Genomic DNA, 23,425 nt, shown 5'->3' on the forward strand with positions numbered 1-23,425 from the left:
TTCTTCGCTTAAATGTGTTTAGTCGTGACCTAAGATAATTTTCAATAATTTCAAAGAATTAAACGTATTTTGTTGTTTGTTTATCGCATCTCCTCTTAATTGTCTCATCGTTAGATCTCAATATCCCCAAAAAAGAAATAGATGAAAATATGTTTTGCTTTATTAACTCACATATATGGTTTCCGAACGTTCTGTATAGTGGATGAAACAGAATGTAGTCGGGTAACGTTGTGGATGAACATAAAAACCACCCACCTTTCCTTTTCCTTGAATATTTGTAAGTAGTTTCTCCTTATAAGTATGACAAACTGGCCACAGCGTATGTGTTTAAATTCACCGAGTGCTTTGAATACAAATTCTGCAGCGGTTATCTTTTCATCTTGTTGCGACAGTTTACCTCCAAGATGGATATTTGATTGGTTTCACATAAAGATCATGAAATACAATAAGAGACATCGCTTATTTATACTTTGAACAACGAAAATGTTTTATATAAATCTTCTATATGCAATTTATTAACAAATCATAATCATTGAATACAAACATGGAAAAAAATTGAAGATACTAGAGAATAAAACGAGAAACTCAATTTTAGAAAAAATAGTTATAGTACTACGAAAAGAATCATAATTAAAATCTAGAAAACACGCTTTTGTAGTTATTCAGGTATTCAATCTAGAAGTAGAATATATAGTAGGAATATGAAGGCTTTTTAGGCTAGTAGCTTGAAAATGATTCTTTTCCACTCTTTCTTATTTTTTGCTTCAGTTTTCCAGTACTTAATTCCTCTCTTGGTCTGTGTCCATTATTTTTTTATTGATATAAAATCTTGCATTCTCTGTTAGCGACCCAGTCACTATAATCTTTTGGATCTTATTATTTTACTTGGTTCTCCTTCTCCAAATAAATTCCACTTAACGTTGTATGTTCCTTCCAGCCATAATTCACCCCCTTGTATCCTCCTGGTCATTATCCATTCCTCTGCTTCGATAAGAATCGCCTCGTAACTCACTGTTTGTCAAATTATTGTTTTGTACAGATGTAGCTTTACCTTTTGGACATTTCTTTGGAACGTATTATCGCATTCAGTGCTTCCAATTGTTCACTTCCTTTCGTCATCGTTGCTTCTTAATTTCCTCCCTCGAGGTTTGGCTTTAGGAACTCGAAAAGAACCATTAAAGTATTACTAAAGAAGTGCAGAGAATACAAAAAAAATGTATAGGTCTCTTTTATTGATTTCCAGAAGGCCTTTGATAAAGTTCAACACGATAAACTTACAAAGAATTTAACAACTAGTAACTTATATCCAAGCGAAATACGATTAATCAAAAATATTTATTACAATCAAACGGCAGTAGTGCGTGTTGAATACATGGAGACAGACGAAATCGAAATTTAAAAGGAAGTTCGGCAAGGATTCGGAACAATAATCAACTACTTAAGATCCGCCGATGATACACTGACTGGAAAACAAATAGAATGGGTGGTAAAACACAAATATCTTGGATCAGAATTGAAATGGCATGAGTCATCTACTCCTCAAACAGAAATCTAAACTCCACGTCTGTATAGGATTCATGGAATATTATGTGTGGTCAGTACTGGCTGTACGGAGTGGAAACCTGGAGCTTGAAAGCTCAATTGATCAAAAAACTAGAGGCATTTGAGATGTGGCTCTATGGACGCATCCTGAAGATACCCTGGACTGAGAGCATCACCAACGACGAAGAATTAAGACGCATTGGTCGCAAAAGAAAGCTGTTGACAATTATTAAGCAGAAATATAAGCCTCCACGTCAGAATAGGATTCATGTAATGCTATGTGTCGTTAGTACTGTTGTATGAAGTGGAAACTTGGACTTTGAAACTCAAATGATAAAAAACTTGGTCGTAAATCTCCAATGAGAAGACGGCATGAGAAGAAGATAGGTTCTCGTCGATATATAATAAAATATTTGAGTGAAATAATTGATGAACATCTTGGAGTTAGGGTGTGAATTGTAGGAAATTTTTAAATAAATTCTCCAACGAAGAATCATGACAAGAAAAAATCTCTTCTGATCTGAAAATTTCAGTGGAAAGAGATATTGACAAACGACTTGACAATGTAGAATGGACATACATGGAAATTCGTCGTAAATAAACGATTATTCACGAAAAAACAATTTCAAGATGGAGCTATGGGTGTGTAAAGGGCTGAAAGTCTTCTAGATATAATAACTAATAAGCAATATGAAGATCTTCCGGTGAAAAACAACTTTTATTCGCATTTAGAATCGTTTGATATTTCTCAACTGTATTTTATAATTTAAAATAATGAACAGACGTATCTGTATCATTTCTATGGAAATCGATCAATAATAAGCTGTAGGAAAATGCTAACCTGATTTAGAAGAAAAATAAGTCTTGAATTAAATCACAACACAAATAAAAATAAATGAATTTTACATTTACCGAACCACAAACTTTTATATGAACTGTTGGAAGTTATTTTATTCAGTAATCGGTTCTTATATCTAAAATTTATCTTTTTTAAAAGGTAGACTATTAAGGAGAACACCCACTTCCCTCTTTGATACCAAGGAAAATCCCATTATCTTATACTTACGGTTTGAAGATATCAAACTCACGATTATGCTTCTGAGGATGCGGTAGATGCTTCCGTTTTCGATTTACTAAAATACCTGGTTTAGAACAAGTTCTGGGAAATATAAATGTATTTTGGTTTGCAGTGGCAGTAGATTTTATAATGTTATAATTAATTTTGATTTACGTTAAAATTAGTTGTTTATCTCAAATGAATCGATATCTACACTGAAAATAAAAAATTATCAGAAGCAATGAAAATTGAGTGTGAATTTACGTAGTTTGAAGTATGTTTGTTGATGTATTATTTTGTTAAAAATCTTCTAGTAAACATATCATTCAATTCATGTTGACACTATTTTTAGATTCACTTTTACCGAATAAATATTGAAATTTGACAAAAAAATTTCCAACTCTAACGCAATAAAGTTTTTAGGACCTTATTAAAAACTATGTTCAATAATCTTTCGTGACATTAAGGAAGCTATAGTAAATTCAGAGCGTTATGTGCAGATTTTAGACGACTTCTTCGTGGCTGAACTACAAAACGGTTATTAGCAAAGAACATCCAATAGATCTCTGTCACTAGTTCCTGAAATTTTTACTGGCAAATTGATATCTAGGAAAAATGACATAAGTTGATCCTTACGCACGATTTAACGATTTAACACCTATAGACTTTTTCTTATAGGATTATGTCAATTGTAGAGTTTACGCTAGTACAATTAACATTTTAAAAATGTTATTTTTAAGAAATAATTTTCCGAGCAATGTTATAAGTAGCAAATATTTTTGCAATAAACTTGTTTTTCTTGAAATTGTTTTTTTAAATGTGAAATTTCTCTTGAGGCCCTTGTAGAAACTACTCAATGCAAAACGATTTTATTCCAACCATGAAATCATCTTCAAAACCAAATACAAATACCTTTAAAGGAATGAAAGAAGAAAAAAATGCATAGGGCTAAAAAAAGAGTATGTTGGAAAAAGATTTATTTGAATTCAGGAATAGAGGATCCTTTTAGCTTTTTAAGGCCTTGAAAAAAGAAACTTCTGTAGTTCTATAGGGATATATAAAATAAAAGCGATTTTCATAGTCAGATTTTTATTTAATTTTCATGTATAGTTTTTGCATTTTCTTGAAAATCTCAATTTTCACTACTTAAAGCGCGAAAATGCAAAGGTTCAAATTAACTATTTAAAATATCCTGTTAATTACCATGTGTAGATACGAAGTAGTGGCAACTTTTACTGTTAACCGATTCTTCGAATTAAATTTTAATTTAGCATTGCTAAGTACCATCAAAGCTTCTTCAAATACAATAATTTTCTACCCATAATAGCTTTTCAACGTCGTTTTTTATACTAGTTCATGTACACAGTAGTAAAATGATATTTTCGTGATTGAATTTCTTTCATAATTATGGTGATCATGTAAATAAGACCGGATTCAACAGTAACACCTCGAGGTGGCTTATGGTTCGCTAATAAACATTATAGATAGAGAGGAAACTACTGAAACAATTGTTAATTTATGTAAAACGCAGTCGCGATTTGTGCCTCGAGTAATATCGCAAGATAATGACCGGCATTCGCGAGTGCCGTATCATATATACCATTATAATACGGTAAATTCCAACACCCACTTCTTATACTAAGATAGTAATTAACACACCGATGGACTTGAATGTACACACGATCAGAGTTGGTTGTCGATATTTATAAAGGGACAGGGAAGAATACAAGACTATAAGAAGAATTAATAAATTAGGAAAAGAACACAGATGAACAGATGAAGAAATAACGAAGACGAGATCCTTTCGAAAGACGTTCTAAACTATATTATAAACTATATTATGTAACTAAGAAAGTATGGTGGAACATGTAAAACAACAAACCAAAATAACATACTGGTGGGATGAATAAATAAAAATGGAGGTGAAAGAGATACCTCAGCAATAGCAAAAAGTAAAAGCCAAGGGAGAGTCGTGAGAGGAATTCCTAGAGAAGATGGAGAAACACACAGAGTGCAAAGATAAAATGATGTATCATTGGCTAAAAAATCACAGGCATGACCAAGGTTGCTATTAATTGGTCGAACTTGGGCTCGCCACTCTTGGGCCAAGGCTGGGAAACCACAGACCCGGCTAATGCTCAGTTGACCAGACTTATGTGAAGGCTGGCGCGCTCAATTTCGACTTCCCAGTACTAGCCCAGACTTGGTCCAACTCTGTGGGTTCTTGTATGGGAAGCAACTCAAAAACTACAAATATTATATCTGAAGAAAACTAACAGCGAAACATATAAAAATAGAACAAAACGAAAAGTAATTAAAATGGAGGACGGTTATATAACAAGAACAAGCGCAACATGGGAGGAGTTATGACCGGAAATGAAGGGTAAGCAACGGGAATATTTCGAAATAAAAACGAAAATGCTTTTTAGGAAATGAAGGTATGGAATTATTACACAATAATCTGTGTAGGGGCATAGAGTACACAAACAATCCTAGAGGAGTATTACCGGAAATTTTCAAGAAAGGAATATCGCTTTTTTATTCCTTATATACGCTATATGATCGCATAATGGAGAATACACTGATATAAGAGGTAGACAATACAATTAATGATACACAGACAGCATTTAGATCCAATAGATCAAACAATATTTGTTGGATGTATGGAATTTATGTTGCAGCAGTTGATTCAGAGAAAGCCTTACATAGTATGAACAGAGAAAATTTATGGGAAATAAAGATGAATAGAAAACTCGGGTCGGGGATATTTCAGGTGAACGAAAAAGTAGTTCGAGTATATAATACAACTCGTGATGGATTCAACAAGTGTACCACCTGGAATTTTCTTTAATTTCTTAGACCTTTTAATATGTTTATGCTTCTAAATAATCTTAATTTTCATTTTATTTTTGTTTATCATTTCACAAATAAAATCTCGAGCAGTATAATAATCCGTCAGAAGTTGTCTAATCTTCAAAACCAGCACAATCACGAGTTGTAAAAAGTATTCTGAATATTCTAAACGAGATTGATTCTTTAGATCTTTAACGTCATACTACCAGCGGTCTAGTAACTGACTAATTATTATAATAAGTTAATGTAAAAGTTGTAGAAAGGAATAATGTAATCAGGGAATTGTTGACGACTATAATGCTATTAGCTGTAGAGCGAATGCTTGAAGCGCTACAAATCAGAATAATATAATAGATATACTTTAGACTAAAGTTATTATTAAGGTTTAAAAACTTTTGAAAATATATTATTTAGGTAATGTAATGTCAATTACACTAATAAGTCAATATTCTTATTGCTTGGAATAAATGGAAAAAAGCAGGTGTATTGGATCTTTGTCCATATATGTTCAGTTTGTAATTTTCTCTAAAGACTAAAGACAATAATTTCTGCTATAATTAACATATATCATGTATGAAAAGTTCCGAGAGAAATAGATTCTCCGAAACTCACTTTAATTGTCTTTAATGTTGTCATAGTATTTTATAATTGTTATCAAGAGAATCGTTAAATTTTACGACAAACTTGTCTCGAAAAAAATACAGATTTATCTCTTCTGTTTGTGTGTGTGTCGGTACGTAACAGAAACGAAAGATGTCATTAGAATCATTAGATTTACTTGTAGGTCTATTATCCAGAGTCCAATAGAATGGACAAGCGTCACCTTTCATCTAGGGCTTTAATTAATGGTTTCGTTTTAGATTTTTTTGTGAACGTAACCTGACTTGCAACAATTCGCTATGAAAGTAATTATTAAATATCGAGACTTGTGGTTACATCATGAGACAGTAGCGAAAGTTGAATACAGAGTGATAAACATTTTTCATTACAAAGGCAACACGTTTTATTTTCGAAATTCCAGTTGGTATTTATTATCAATTATAAAATTATATATTCATCAATTAGATGTACTTCTATAGATTGAGGAAGATCTTCATAAGACAACTCTAGAACTAGAAGTAAATCGTCTATTTTGACAGTTTTGCATAAAAAAAAATACGTTTCATCTAAACGGAATTGTTAACAAATAGAACTGTAGAAATTGGTGCAGAGAAAATCCTCACTGGATGTGTGAGGCTCGCAATCAATATCCACAAAAAGTGAACGTTTAGGCTGTTATCATTAACAATAAACTTATGGCTTCTTATTTTTCTAAGGGCACTTTTAGTGGTGAGGTTTATCTAGATTTTTTGATTAACTTCTTACATTTCAAAGACTTTTTCCTTATGTTAATATTCCCAATGAGATAGATCGATCTCTTTAATACCAACAAGATGGAGCTCCACCGCATTTTGCACGTACAGTTAGAAATTATTTAAACAAGGTTTTTCCCAATAGATGGATTGGAAGACGTGGAACGATTGAATGGCCGGCCCGATCACCCGATTTGACTCCTCTCGATTACTTATGAGATTATTTCTAATCTAAAGTATATTTTAATAGACCAGACAATATTGCTTATTTGAAAGTTAGACAACGGAAGTAATTAACAAAATAACCCCTTGACGACCTACAAAATGTTGTACGAGAATTCCAAAATTGCCTCGGTTATTGACAAGAAGTGAATGTTGCCCATTTTGAACATTTAACTTAATTGTAAAGTACATTGAAAAATATATCTATTATGAGACATTATCATCTTCTTACTACGTAAAGTTTTGTAATGGAAATTATAAAAATTTTAGATCTTAAAAAGTAATTTTTTCAGTATTGGTGACAACAAATTTTATATTGCTGAACAGAGGACAAAAAACAAGGTGCCACACGATCCCCTTTCTTATTTGAAATTTTCGAGGGGATGCTTATAATTCAAAGGGGATCTTGGAGGGAGATAATATTTTCATACTGTCAATTGTCAATTTAATAATAAAAATCGACCTGTTTCAGGTTTTGTTCATAGAGAATATAATAATGGTGAAATTGCATTTATTTTATTATACAGGGAGGCGCAATAGAACGTGCATATTGCATCATTTTTTTTCGCTAGGTAAACGGTGTGTGGGCGGGGGGAGCCTAGCGTGGTTGGATAGTTGCACTCGTGGAGTTTTAGTAGCCACGAGTCACTTCGATAGAAAGCGTCGCGTTTTTTGTGTTCGCAACGTCTTGAGGCCACTGTGTCGTTCAGTATATGGATTAAGACACAGTAATGAAGGTCCGAACGCAAATTTATTTAAAATATGGGTGAAGCATTATGAAGAGACCGGTTCCTTGTTCAAACCATCAGCAAAAGGTCGTCCAAGAACGTCTAGGACCGCAGACAATATTGATAAAGTGAAGGAGTACGAAAAAATCCTAATGTGTCTACCAGTAAGCGATTGGCGGCTTTAAACTTGCCGTGACAAAGTTTACAGTGAATTTTGAAGTTGGGCCTTAAACTGCATCCTTATAGGCTCCAGTTAACACAGGAACTAAGATATATCGACTTTGGAGCAAGGTTGGAATTTGCTGAATAATTACTTAGTGGATTTTGCACTTTTGCAAATATCCTTTTTTCAGATGAGGCTTATTTTCATTAAAAAAACGTTGGTAAACCGACAAAATTCTTGTTGTGCCGAAAAAAATCCAAAAATGAAACATCAAAAACCACTGTAAAGTCCGAAAGTAACGGTATGGGCAGCAATCTAAAGCAAAGGAATTATTGACCCTTTCTTTTTTGATGATTCACGACCGCTATGTTGCGATGTTAAAGGGATATTTGACTCCAGAACTTGTGCGATCAAGAAAAGCGAATGCGAGAACTTCGCTCCGACGAGACCAGTCACACATCAAATGACTATATGGCGGCTATGAGACAGATGTTTCCTGCAAAACCAATTTCCAAAAGACGTGATATCCCTCGGCCCCCATGTAGCCCTGACTTGACGCCTTCCGATTTTTTTGTGGGAACACCTCAAACATAAAGTCTACATGAACAATCCGAGGGACATCAGTCAGCTAAAGGAAAATATTCGCTAGCAATTATTTTTAAAAAATAAACTTCATTTAATTACCCAATAATTATACCTTTTACTTCAACTATATGTATTTATTTTTTTAGCTTATAAGTACTTAATAAATACACGTTACCCTGTATTACATCCTCCGTCGTGACGTGAATTAAGTTCAAGGAAAAACAGAAATCACACATGGTAAAATCAGTTAAATTGGGAGGATTTTTGAATGACTTTTGGGTTATTTTCACTTCAAATCAACTGTCTATCATGATGTGTAGATCATGATGCAACATTAACAGATTCAAGAACTGCACGTTAACATTTTGTGTGCTGCAGTACGTTGTACGTTGATTTTCAAGCTTAATTGCTTCCACTTTACCTGTATTACGGAAAAAAACTACGTTTTTAACTTTCTTGGTATACCTTCGCTTTTTATCGAGATGAATATAATAAAATGTTATCTCATTATCTTTTAGTGTTTTAGGACGAAAATGTTTCATTTGAAATTAAATTCATTACATTTTTCGACAGGTGCGTTACATCCTGGAAAACAATTATTATCGAAAAGATCGTTACCTGTAGATTATTCGTGCGGAAAAGTTGAAATAATCTTAACCAATCATTTTCGGCAGCTTTCTAATCAAATATTTTTTTTTCATATTACAAGCTGCTTCTTATAAAGCCTTGAAGGTACATCTGATACAGAAAGCAATATGCTTTCTGTATCAATTTTGTTAAATTGACACAACTACACAGGGTTGTGTTTAAGAAGAGATAATTTCGCCATGGCATCGAATGACCAAAAAAGGGTGTTTGATCCACCGTTCTAATGCAGTGATTTTTTACATTCAAAACTTGCTTTTGTTCATTCTACCATCATGTGTTTCGAAAAAAAAATGCATTATAATCTTTAATTGAACAAAAACCAATTATTTCAAAAGTACCGTATAAAAAATCGCCAGAAGTAAGTAGATTAATAAACCTCCTAGCTCGATGGTTCATTTGAAATTTAGATTAGATCCAAATAGATCATTTTACGGTGTAATAAGTCCAAGTTTGAGATTAGAATTTAAAACCTTTACTTCTTACCCATTAATTCAGGCAAGCGGAAATTTTTAATACCTTGTCTATGATACAGTGCACAATTAACGTCTCTAAATCGTATCCCAGGAATTTTGAATCATTAATGCTTCAGGAATATATACAATGTTGCAATAAATTAAGTAATATACTATATATTTCCAAGCTTTCGAATACATATGTATCCATCATCAGGTAATTAATTAGTTGAGAATTGCGGTGCTTTAAAGTTTGTTGTTTCTTTTGAAAAACATTCAATCCATCAAATTGAAAAATCAATATTCAAATTGTCGCGTGATAGAAATGTTAAGAATCAACAAGCTTTATTGATATACAAAGGTATTCGAAAGCTTGGAAATATATTAGAATTAGTACACTACGAAACAGCACAGTCTAGTATCGATTAATATTTACTGCTAGAGCTTTTCGATTTCAGATAAAAAAGATGATTGCAAGGAATTTGAGAGAGATCATCTTTTTCTGAAGAATATATATGCAGCGGAGAGGCTTAATTTTTTTGCTTTTGATTTTTTCATTATTTGAACAAAAGCTATAAAATATTTATTATTAAGAATGAAACTCTTTTTTTGTATCTATACGTTGAATTATATGACGAATGCTCCATTGCTGATGTTTTAATATATTTGTGTTCAAAATACCACCCATATAGGAACCCCCGGATTTAAACGACAGGGTCCAACGCTGGGAAACCCGGTCTTGGCAAACCAATAATGACCCAAACTTGGATGAAATCTGGATACCTTAGCCTCGGTCAATCTATGGTCAGCCAGGCTTGGCAGCAGTCTGAAAAGCTATATAAAGTTTTGTTCTAATCCATAATAGATATCTTAACATTAAAAGTAATAAATATTTATGAATGAAAGCTCAACCTCCAGGACGACCACCTATAAGGTGGTATGAAAGCTGGTCCTCAGCATCCCAACTACTCCTGGCAAACCCTTGATGAAAACCTAGTCCTAACGTAAGAAGGAGAAGAAGAAGAAGAAGAAGAAGAAGAAGAATGAAATTCTTTTATACATATACAAAATAAAAAATAGAGTCATTTCTTGAGACGTTTAATTATTTAACTGATATTTTTATGTACACTAATTAGTAGAGAGCAAACCAGTTTGGCCAAGGGATGTAAACCAGTCTTGGGTTTATCTAAGCAACCAGGCCTGGTCCAGGCTTGCGCACCAAGCGAGGGCATTGTTCCAGAGTCCCACCAAGTCTCGGCCAATAACGGCTTCCAAGCTAGGGCCAAGGTTGTACATACTGGGCCTATACTGGGCCCATCGTAAAATCCTATACGGGCAATGAAGAGCTTAAAAAGGAAATATGGTATCTTCAATCTTCAAAATAAATAATGAATTGAAGGAGAATTCATTCATTACATTTTATGGAATTGTATAAACATGGACGTACTATAATTCATTTTCAATAAGAGTTATATTTCAGCGAAAATTAATAATATGTTTGAACGATTACAAATATTAGTACAATTAAGTTAGATATCGTGGCATACTTCAAAAGATCATTTACGTGAATCATATGCACATTTCTTCTTGATGGCGTGTTTGTAGATTTCAATGTCAGCAATTGCTTCTTCATTTCAGCTGAATTTCTCACCGACTACCATTTTTTTGAGATCTGCGAATAGCTAGTGGTCACTTAGGGCCAGATCTGGACTAAACGGTGGATGAGGAAGCAATTCGAAGTGTACTTCGTTCAATTTTAGTTGTGAATCAGAATTGTCTTGGTGAAACAGTTGTTTTTTCTTCGACATATGAGTTTGTTTTACCTTGATTTTTGTTTTCAAACGATCCAACAACTCGCTATTTATTCTTTTCTCTTTTTGGAGATAGTGGATGAATAATATTCCGTGCGCATACGAAAATATTGAAGCCACAACCTCCCCAACTGACTGTTGTGTCTTTAGACCTGGTTCACCGGCTGCAGTCCATTCAGATAATGATCGTTTTGATTCCGGAGTGATGTGTTACGTATAAACATGTCCAAACACTGCTCTGAATCAACAAGACGTTGTTGTTTGTGATCAATTGTCAATAATCGCGGCACCAACTTTGAAAAAAGCAAATGTTTATTTAACCAATTTGAGGACTTTTTTGATGTTTTCTTGAATAACCACCTAAATTGGACGACCAGAAAGTTCACCATCATCGGTGTCTGTACGACCACGTTTAAATTCAACTAACCATTAACAAATGATTCTTTTCGATCGAGCAGAATCCAGATATTATTTCCGTTTTGGAAATGACAAAAGTAGCTGCACTTTCTTTTGACTAATCGAAATCTCATGTAATTTTACACATAGTATATTGAAAATTGGTACTCCATAAACGTCACATGGATTTGGTAATAGCAGCGTCATCTCTGTCAGTCACGCGAATTATTGATTGATATTATATATCTCAATGTATCCTGTTTTCCCAAAACTTCATATTCTTCCTAATTATTATAATTTTGAGCTTGTTGTGATATCTTTTCAATGATCTAAAATGCAAAATAATCGTTAACATGAGCTTTCACTGATTATCGTTCTTAAAGTATAATAAAACGCTGCCTGAAATATTTACAGATTATTTGAACTGATAGATAATGTTACAAAAAATGCCGTTAAATCGATACAAAAAAAGTGATTGATTAGTTTGGTAATTTAATACCCACATACATTTTTTTTGTCACTGACTCGATGGCTTGCATAATATTAGTGAAAGGACCCACAAACTACTTCGTCCGTAAAAAAATACTCTTACGGTCTACTTTCGCTCCAATCTAAAGGTAAATATCATTATCAGCTTCAAAGTCGTTTCTTTTAATGGTTATCTCAACAGGAACGATCGTACTGTATATAATTAGGTGACGTGGGAACCGTACGTCTTTCCAACTAGTTATTATTTATAAACATACAGGTACGTTTTTAGGAATTGTGTCAAAATATTGCGGAAAAAATAATAATAATTTCAAAAAGTATAATTCACATTAATAATATCTATAAACATAACATAACATTTCTTTGATTCTCATTAATCCATACTGATATGCATTTGTACTCGTCGTAAATGGTGAAGCCGGTCCTGTTCTATAATGTTAATGGAATCTAAAGTTTGGTGGATGCGGTGGGCAATTACCAGAAGGATATTTTCTCATAAACGACGGCAATTTATTTATATTGTTCTAATAATTTATTCACAGTAGGCTGTGGCCGTTTTTATATAATCAATTTCTAAGAAGGCATTTTGCATTTTTTACATTCTAGAATCCGAATGATCGAGAAATTATTTGTGTATAAATTGGCGATTGTTTATCAGCAAAAAGTCAAATCGAAATAGTGACAAGTAGGAAACACATCAGATTTTCGGTGCGAGAGCCTATTTTTCGTTAGTCGCTCGCAATCAGTACATATTAACAAAAATCTTAATTTATGAAACGAAGCTTTTGTGAAAAATATAACAAGCAAACTATCAATAATTCCAATTATTTAATTATTTTGCACACATTATTTCATGACAATTCTCATAAATAATGACCTCAAATGAAATGAATTGATGTCCATTGAAGCCAATTGACGTCTATTGTCATTCGATGTTGATCGATGTCTTAGGATGTCGTCGATTGATGTAGATTGACGTCAATTCTTGTATTGAGGTCAATTTGGTTAGTTCTATTGATTTTTACCTTATAACACCTATAATTTTTTTTATTTCGGCACATCTGGAGAATTAAATGCTAAAGTCCGAGCTCGTTACATGCTTCCTTTGAGGAGATATCGTTGCTACAGACGAGCGGACGCTAATAGAAGCGCATTTTTTTGTAAAAAGTAAGTAAATGATGAATTAGAATAAATTATATCAGTTAGTGAATAGTTAAGTCTTAATTGATAATCTACTGAAAAGTGAATAGTTTAGTGTTTAGTGCATAGTGTATCTAGTATAATCGAATTAGTTCGAAAAACTGTGTGTATAAATTCACCCCACCGGTAAGAACAGTGTAAATAAATGAGAAAAAATATTACATTATAAAGATAGTTGACTTTACTTTTAAGTTTAACCGTGAATAAATAAACTTTTTGAGAAGTGTTGTTTTTTTTAATAGAATCTAAGTTTAAATGATACTTATAATAATAAAAATAATAATAATAATAATGAAACGGGAATATTATAATTGATAGCAAAGAGCGTAGGGATTTTTGACAAGAAAAAGCCCCATTTTAGGGAAATCTTTTTAAATTAAAATCCCTGTAAGTGATCAACGTGAATTTTGAAATAGATTTTAACTAATTTAATTTTTTTTTCATAATTTTCATGAACAGAAACATTCCTAAAATTCAATTTCAAAATAAGTGATATTCAAAACAATTCAGATTGTGGCTGTTATTTGAAGCGGGTTAATCGGACTATCGAATCTTTTATATCATTAGATACACTAAGGTGTGTTTAAAAATCGACATGTCGACGAGTGTTTTTTTTACTATAAAATATACAAGTTTAGAAGGGTGGAATATTAGACTTTTTGTACAAAAGTAAATCTGAACAATAAATATGGATACTGTTTAGCTAAGTATTTATTTATATTGTTTCTTAAATTCTTTTTTTTCCAAATTCTCGTCAAGTCTTGTTTATATTCAAGAAATTCTCATTGTTCTGTACGTAATATACAACTGTTGCGGTCGAATTTTAATCCTGGGCTAAATACTAAATACAGTAAACTAATAATACTCCCGAGGATTATCGATATCTAAATCTTGAATCCTGGTTAACCATTTTCTTTTCTGGAGCCCAATTAAAATATAAATTACCAACTTATTGATTCAGCTAATCCATAAATCCCACTCTTTTTGAAAAGTCCATAAAGTGGGACAGCTTTAATTGCCAAAGATTTTCGTCTTCTATTTTAACTAGGTGTAGTGCCTGGAGTTCATAGTGTTCCATATATCGAGAGAATGTAGTTGGAGTCTTCATCTTCTGTGCAACAGAATCTGCACTCCACATTATCTGCTATGCCTAGCGTCTTCACGTGTTTGTTGAGGCGATAGAACTCCTGTTAGTGTTCTTAGATTGTTCTTTTTTAAGTTGATACATTCAGTAGATCTACTTTCGTTTAAATTTCCCAGAAGAGTCATTGCTTGTTTCAGCACTTGTAGGTTGTCCCTCTCTAGATTGAACTGAACACATTTTTTTATTTTCATCTGTTTGAAAAATGCTTGGTGCACTGCCCAGACTTTCAGAGTGTTTGGTCCTATTATATCTATCCGTCTATCTATTCTATTTTGGTCCTACTTGCTTTGACAGTTTATTATTGAGGTGTTGTTTTTCTCAAAGCTAATCGTTTTCGATAGCAACGTCCTAAGGCATGTCACATGTTTGGAAATAATTAAGGAACGAGTTTTCTTTTATGATTCCGTCTCTAAACATTCTAAGTAATGTTTTCTCTGCCAGGCTTTCCAACACAATCTGGAGAGGTGGAAGATTTAGAATCACTTCTAGTGCAGCTGTTGGGCCAGATTTAATGACCCAAGTTGCACATGAGTCTTTGAACTTTTGAGAGATTGTACCCCAAACCACTGTCCCATATGTGATGAATCTTTTGGTAAAAAAATGTAATGTGTACTTAGTCAGTAAATAGAAAATGGTCAACCCCGATGCAACTAGCATAGATCTTTACAGGTCCGTACAACTCTACAAGCTAAACTTTTGATAATAATAGAGCAAACGAAAGTAAAGTACTCAAATAGTAACATTATCCTAATTTATTAACGTTATTCCACGAGATATTCCACTTTTCGACTTTATTCCTTGAATTGTTTCTTGGTTTGGTTTGTCTTAAAGCAGATCTATGACGCTTTCCTGTTCAATAGTTTCTTTTGCTAGTAAAAAGATTTCTGAGTTTCAGTCAGTTAAGATAAGAAGGAAAGCAAAATATGGTCATTTGGATGTGGGTAAATTGTTATAGCATGCAGCTTGCGGTAATGGTCATAACTGACTTGATTAGTTCAATGCGGAAATTATGACCTTCAATTATTATAATTATAATAACAGTATTTCTTTGAAACATGCATCATTACGGACCTGAATAGAGTAGAGAGTGGTAATCCGAACCGAAAGTATAATACTTTACAGTGATCTTGATAACAGGATCATGTTTGCAGGCCCACGCTTCTTCTTAATTTTGGACACATTACAATTTTAGTGCTTACACAAAATTTCTTTTAACATCGACCGCCTTGAAAGAAAAATATCAGTTCAGTGATTTCCATCGAATTGCTGGTTAATTAGATTCTAATTTTCACTTTGTAGATAATCGCGGTTTCAGATCTTGTTTTATAAAATGTAAGAAAAATTATTCTAGTAATCATTTTTAATTAATTAGAGATTTGTTGATATAATGAAGATAACTATCAATAATTAATATGAAATACAAAACGTTTTAGTGCAGGGTTAGTTATGTTTCATTTAATGTTAATAAGCTTTGTAATTAGAAGATGATTTTTATAGAATTTGAATCAGGCATTGAATTTTCAAGATACTCTATGAAAGAGGCTGTTTCTTCGTCAATCTCCCATATCGGAATCATTATAGTCTAGGAGTTGTCAATCTAAAAAGTTCCCTTTTTATGAAAATTGATAGTTCAAAATTATAGGAATTAAAAACGTGAGATTTGCGTGGATTTGCAAAGCCGGAAAAATTAATAAATGTTTACCTAAAGTGTATTCAATAGAAAAGTTCAGAAAAAATTTTCGCAAACCAATTTTTTTTACCGGGAGAGTTAGTCAAGCCTCTTATTAAAATGTGTGATGAGGGAGGAAATTTCTCCTTTACTTCGTAACATGGTATTTTTTATTTTGTTTGGTTGAATGTTTAATTTAAGATTATCTTGGTTTGCGAGCTTAGAAAAGGAAGGAAATATCCAAAAAATCAGCTTAAAATCCATTGACTTCGAACTCATTTTCGATAATCAGAATTATAGTCAATAAATATAATCAAGGATTTATGTTTTTCTGTGGAAATATCATTGTTCCATAATGATTATTTTTTACTTACTGTTCGCTCATAATCTTCTCCATGATTATAGATATAATTTTTTTTATTTCTTATTTCTTTTGATATGTTTGTGTTTCTAAATCTTCTTAATCTTAGGTCGGTCCTGTTTCAAAATTAGTTTTTTTTAATATTTATTTTAAAAGAAAGATAAACATTGACGTTTCGACCAATTTTAACTTTTGAAAAATTATTAAAAAAACAGAAACAGAAGAGACCCAAAATCATTTAGAAACATTGCTATAAATATTTCATAGCACACATTATCATTAAAAGTTTAAACTTAAATTCGCATATTTCAAGGTTTTCAATCGTCATATTCAATCAATGATAATTTGTAAAAATCGAGTAAAAATTTTTATTACAGTTATAAAAACTACAGAAAGTGTAGAAACTATCATAGTTCTAGAAGCTTACTCCTACAGCAACTTCATTATGTGTATAGAAAAAATATATAAAAAAAAGCATAGAAGTTCCACAGAGAAACATTTATTCTAGATCGATTATTTATCGTAAATGAGTTAGGAGTCAATGGATTTTAAGCTGATTCTTTGGATATTTCTGAGCACGCAAACCAAGTTAATCTTAAAGTTGACATTAAAACGAACAATATAGAATAAAAAAACATCTTACGTAATGGGGAAAAATATCACACACTTTAAAAAAAGACTTGACTGACTTTCCCGGCAAAAAAAATTGGTTTGCGTGAATTTTTTCTGAAAGAGAATGAAATTTTCTATCGATTATCCTTTGGGCAAACCAATTCATACCACGAGAAAGAGAGATATTTATCGATTTTCTTAATAATTATGTTTCTAGATTTGTAAATACACGCAAACCTTGCGTTTTCAATTCCTATAGTTTTGACTATCAATAAAAAAACACACGGTATGAGGAGACTTTTTAGATTGACAGGTTCTGGACTATTAGAAATGAAAAAACATATTGTAAATTATTTTGAGCTCATCTTCTAAAATTTCGTCCAAATATTTTGGATTTTGCTCTAGGTACTTAGTAGGTCCTTCCTGAATTTCGATTGACCAATTATATGACCAATTATTAATCGGTCAGCGTGACAAAACAGATTTTGTTGTGAAAACTTCATCCAGATATTCCAATGCAGCTGAGGCAATTCCAAATATTGGATTTTAAAATCAATTATATAATATGTCTCCAGAAATTACTGAGACTAATAAAAATTATTATTCAAATAGTAACAAATTTGAACCAATTTGATTTTTTTTTGAAAATTAATGGAATATTCCAAATAAATTCGAATATACAGTGAAATAGCTCTGCAAACTAATTTAATTGCCTACCATAAAAACATCAAGATTGATTGAAATAATAATTTGATATTAATAATAAAATTAGTTTTATCTTCTGCATCTTTTTAATTGATAATCATCTTTGTTTTAGAATGTTTAATATACAATTATGATAATTATAAGAATTTCACGTTTCCTATTATTTTCGAAGGTTCCTTATATTGAATTAATCTTCCAAAAATCGAAGAATCTATTATATTTTTCAATAGAAAGTAAATACATATTATAATAATTGGGTTTATGATTCCAATAAATAATATTAATTTTTACTCACGTCTCCATTTAATTCCGAGACAGAAAAATAATTTCCATATAATATATATAAAAAAACAGTAACAACGGAAAAAAATTTGAGACTCTATTCACATAACTCAACTTCGCACACATCACAATACGCATCCCCCAAATGCCACTTTGCACATCATGTACTTAACTCACGACGTCCCAACACTGAACCTAAACACGAACTGAGATTAGCAGCCGTTCTATAGCGTGGGAATTTGCAGAATAGGGTGTAAATTAACCAAAGTGGGGGTTAAACAGGCGGGTATGTATATTGTTGTAGCAATCAGGTTGTAAGAGAGGGAAAAGGTGGTAACCGTCGTTGAATTAAGGGCGGGAATTTTTGGGTACCCCCAAATATATCTATGGTGTAATTATTTTATTAAACTTGTACTTACTGATTATTAATATTTTCAATTGAATCAACGAATTGAAATATTTTAATTATTAGCGATAATTCCAAAATAAACAATCACCTAAATTTACAAGAATAAAAAATAATTGTGGTTTGAATTCTTTCGATGCTTTTCAAAATTCAAATGTTAGGTTGGATTTGGGCTACCTAAGTATATTTCCAAAAATTTTACGTTATAAAAATTACTTGTAGATTGTTCAGTTTACATATGAAATAATGCAAAAATACCTAAATTGACCATTTGAATTTAATTTGATTGAGGTTATGAAATAGAAAGGAATAAATCTGAAGAATAATTTGGGGTTGGCTTATTAAAAAAATTCCTATCGCCGTCTAGATAAACCGAAAAAAGTATTCAATTTTTTTGTAGATTTTTCGAAAACTTCTGGCAACATTGTGCTAAAATTTTATAAGAATATGTTTTGGAAGCTCACAGATGAATTTCTTTTAATATCTGACTCTAATAGGAGGCGCTAATTACATGGTTTGTATCGAGTAGTATTGAACACAACTTTTTTAAGGTTAGATTTATCAATTTTTAATTTAGCACCATACACAAATTACAATGTACAAGAACCCCTAAGCTAACTTCTTTCAGTGGTTGCTCTGTATTTTCGTATTAATACATTTTCAAATACTTGCATCAGAATCAAATTAAAACTTTTCACTTTTTCTCTTGCAGCACCGGCTTTCAACAGCCTTAAATTAATTAATGAAATTTATGGACTGGGTATTTCCCCGACAACATACCTCCTCCCGATAAAGTAGTGACAGTGTCAGCTCTTCTTCTTACTATTCCCAAAATAACCATAGAGGAATTTTTGTGTTTGGAATATTTTCCCACTGTGTTTAGAATTTTTTTGACGATTGCACTCAACTGGTACTGTTTTAAAATCTTTTATAATGCTGAGACAAATCTTTACCACAACTATAATGAGTAAATTGCATTAGTATGCACAAGAATCTAAAAACCCCGGTAAGGATTCTAAATTGTCCTCTATCTGTCCATTTCCACAACATACATAATTAAATTTATTAAATTTTTTTGAAAGATTACAAATATCTTTCTCTTTTAAGCAAATTTTATATAATAATTTCCGTGACAATTCGTATTTTCATTCATTTGGAGAACACAACAAATAGAATTGAACAGATTCTTATTTGGATAATATTTCAAAAGAATATAAATTCACTTTTTTATGTGTTATAAAGAGTATAAGCTCCATTTTATTCAAATCTGTTCTACCTACTACTTTCTTCTTTAGTAATTCAAGCAGAGCTTCCGTTTTTTCTTCATTTTATTTTTCTCCTAGTCCACAGCTACCAAGCTGGAGTCAATCACACCTAAAGGACTCAAACAGTATAACACAAACAAACAAACTCAACTCTAGTAACTGGGAATTCAGTTGATAGCTGCAACCACCCCAAATTTCCACACTTAATCCCAATCTTATCTTTAATATATAAAAACTTTGTTTTATTGTTTACAGCAACAAATATTATTTTGAAGAATCGTATATGAGGAAAGTTTTTTTTTAATTTAAATTATGAAGTGTTTTTAGGTTTTTCACTTTCTTCTATAAACTTTCAACGTTGTTCGTTAAAAGGCTGGTGGAGTCCAATTTAATATTAATTGTTCACCCCATCTGAGTCTCTCTTTATTTATATATTTATACAACAGGTTTGATAAACGGGTAGATAATGTAGAGTATACCCTGATAAAACACATTTCCAAAAAACACCTTATCAATACCATAACTTAATTAAGATATTTCCATATTTTTCACATCCATTCTAAAGTATTTCGTCTTTTCTATCGGATCTTTTCCTCACTTACAGGTTTAAGTTAACTTCTATTTTTTAGAACACAGAAATGATTGAAAAGTATTTTAATATAACTAATATTGAAACAAAAACGGCAATGAAAAAATGATAAGGACCTTACTGCACAAACGTGTATTGACTACAAAAAACATGAAAAAGCACAAATCCTTTGAGAAGGAATTTCCATTGCAGATTGCACGTTTTTTGGAATTTGTACAATTTGAAGGAGTTCTAGAAAAAAGTTTCACGTGTTTCACATTGCCAGTTCACCCAATTATTCGTTCAATCACCATCTATGCATTTCGTTCGAATTTATCTGTGGCACTTTCAAGTTACGCCCACATTTCCATTTAACAAAATGTTTACTGGCGCACATTAGCGATATCCGTTCGAGGTATTTTCTTATTATTATTATTATTGTTTTCTTTTTTTTTTCGATTTATTGCATCCAACTTAAGATAATTTCAGTGTTGTTAAACAGAAGCTTGAGAACCGGACGCAAAGCTGCAAATTTAACTAGCACCTTCAACAATTCAATTTTTGTTTTCTGCAAAACACGACCGGTTATCGAAAACTAGTCATTTATACACTACATACATGGTCAGCTTGATCTTGATATTTTATTTCATTAGTAACCAACCGATATTGTGAGTTTTTGTTGTTTTATTCATCTCATACATTCACTAATTGAATAACTGGATTATCACGACATTTTTTGAGCTAAGGAATAAAAAGTAATGACATAAGAATGAACAAAAAATAATTAGAGGACGAATCCTAGTAACGAAATCCACTAGGTGAGCTGATGGATGTGCGGGAATCCCGTAGCCTATCAATTAAACTGGCAGCCACCTACATTCTATTATCTAAAAATTCTTTCTCTAAAGTAGCAACCAGTTGCTACCATTCTAACTTCGTCGTGTTCGCAATACGTACACTCAACTGTTTGTGCTTTCTTTATTTTTTGGATATACCGTCAAAAGTAGCAGTGTCCCGTCAGAAGCTGGATAATGCAGGAATTTACCTATAATTATATCGGTCTTCGTTTTCATTCAACTAATTTTTCTTCTGTCTACCGTTGTTGCCACGTCTGTATTGTTCTCGTTCTATAGACCTTTACGGAGGTCAACGAAGATTACACCCGCCACCACTAATACAGCCTGTGCACAGATAATCCGATAATCATCATCATCGCTTTGTAGTATTTCTTTATCTTCAGGGTGTCTGACTAACTCCATACAGAAGAATCGAGTTGGTCATAGCCATCAATAGCCGTAGTCCGTTTAGCGACTCAAGGATGCTGTCCGTTCGGCTGCCATTCGAGCTGTCTTCCGTATATGGTGCCAGAAAGACATTTTCGTATCTAAGGTCACTCCCAAATACTTCGACTGAAGCCCTATCTCAATTGGCAGTTTTCTCTACATTTGTTTCCTTCTGTGAAACATCAGCTTAGTTTTTTCCGTAGCGAGTTGTCCATGATCTGTCATAATTACTAGTCTCTTGATCTGGTTCAATTTTAGCTGCGTTAAATCTGAAGATGGTTTGGTGATCACAACTACCACATCATCGGCGAAAGCAATGAGAAACACACCAAGAAGCAATTCCAGTTTAAGCAGACTATCATATAGACCATTCTATAAATCCAGCAGTCCCTGGGGTGATATGTCTTCTCACTTATTCTATAGACGTGTCGTAAACGATTCGCTTGTTTGTCAGATAATCCTCGACCACTTGGGTTACATAGCCCAAGATCCCAAAGTAGTTTTTAAGTCACCCCTAGGATATCTACCAATCTGGCCGAGTTGAAGACGTTCCGTATGTCTAGGGTTGCTAGCATAACGATTGTTTGCGTTGTATGGCTGTGTTTGTCCAGTACCAATAAGGATTGCTCTGATTTGTTGATCGGTCCTTTTTGGAGCCGATTTGCAGGTCTAAAAGGCCGCCTTCGGTTTGTATCCCGTCTGTTAATATCGGTCATTAAATGTTCAAATAATTTACTCGTACTCAGGTCGTCTTAACCATTAGAAATAAGAACTAGCCTCTCTACCCTTCACTGCTCGTTGAAGATTCCTGTTGTACCAAGAAAGTGTTGTACAGAGATTTCACTTAACTATTTATAGATTCTGGTGTATTTAGAATTTCAACTCGGTACTATCTAGCGGCGTTTTCTCAAATTACCTTCTCCGGAAAACACGATTCGATTTATAGAGATGGATGATTTTAGATGTAACTCAAGAAGTTGGTTGGTTTTGAAACAGACAAATGTAAGAGAGAAAATTTACTATAACACTAATAAAGTGAAGATATTAACTACATTTTTCCCTCCTCAATTTCTTCATGTACCAAATTTTCTTCTGTAGTACCGATTAGGATAAATGAGTTTCTGAAAGAGCAGATTTTCATTATTTTCTTCTGTTCAATTCGCTTCGTTGTTTGTCTGTTAATTTGTATATGAGTGAATTCGTAATCTAAAATTTGAGCTCAAATTTTGAAAAACTTTTATTTTGATTAAAAAAGCTTGTTTTAAGCACAATTGTAAATTGAATATAATTTTCATGTGAAAATAAATGAGATCTGAAATTGGATGTTTTACATTTGAAACTTCAAATACCAGGGTTGTATAAAAAGTTTCCGACCACAAACTATATATATATATATATATATATATATATATATATATATATATATATATATTAATCGGGTTAAAACGTTCTTCGCCGTATTCCGATTCCCAGTTTCCATTTTTCTCGATCTTCCCAAAGATCTTCTTCCAATCCTCTCTCTCGAATATCCTTCTCGATACCTTCTCTCCAACTTAATCTTGGTCTTCCTCTCTTTCTTCTCCCTTGTGGTGCCCAATTTAAAATTTGTTTGGGTATGCGGTCTTCAGGCAT

General features: G+C 32.4%; 1 protein-coding gene across 2 annotated transcripts in view; it reads right to left on the reverse strand.

The window, feature by feature from the left end:
* The window catches only part of LOC130453359 (zinc finger protein GLI4), a 149,576-nt gene that overhangs the window by 16,103 nt on the left and 110,048 nt on the right, over window positions 1-23,425 (reverse strand). Inside the window, exon 1 of one of the 2 annotated variants that reach the window (XM_056793058.1) lies at window positions 2,384-2,478. The exons of the other annotated variant lie outside the window; for it this stretch is intronic. The gene's annotated coding sequence lies outside the window, so the exon portion shown is untranslated. Of the gene's footprint in view, window positions 1-2,383; window positions 2,479-23,425 lie in introns of those variants that run through there. 2 annotated transcript variants of the gene reach the window in all.

Source organism: Diorhabda sublineata, chromosome 2, assembly GCF_026230105.1.
Source record: "Diorhabda sublineata isolate icDioSubl1.1 chromosome 2, icDioSubl1.1, whole genome shotgun sequence".
NCBI classification, from domain to species: domain Eukaryota; kingdom Metazoa; phylum Arthropoda; class Insecta; order Coleoptera; family Chrysomelidae; genus Diorhabda; species Diorhabda sublineata.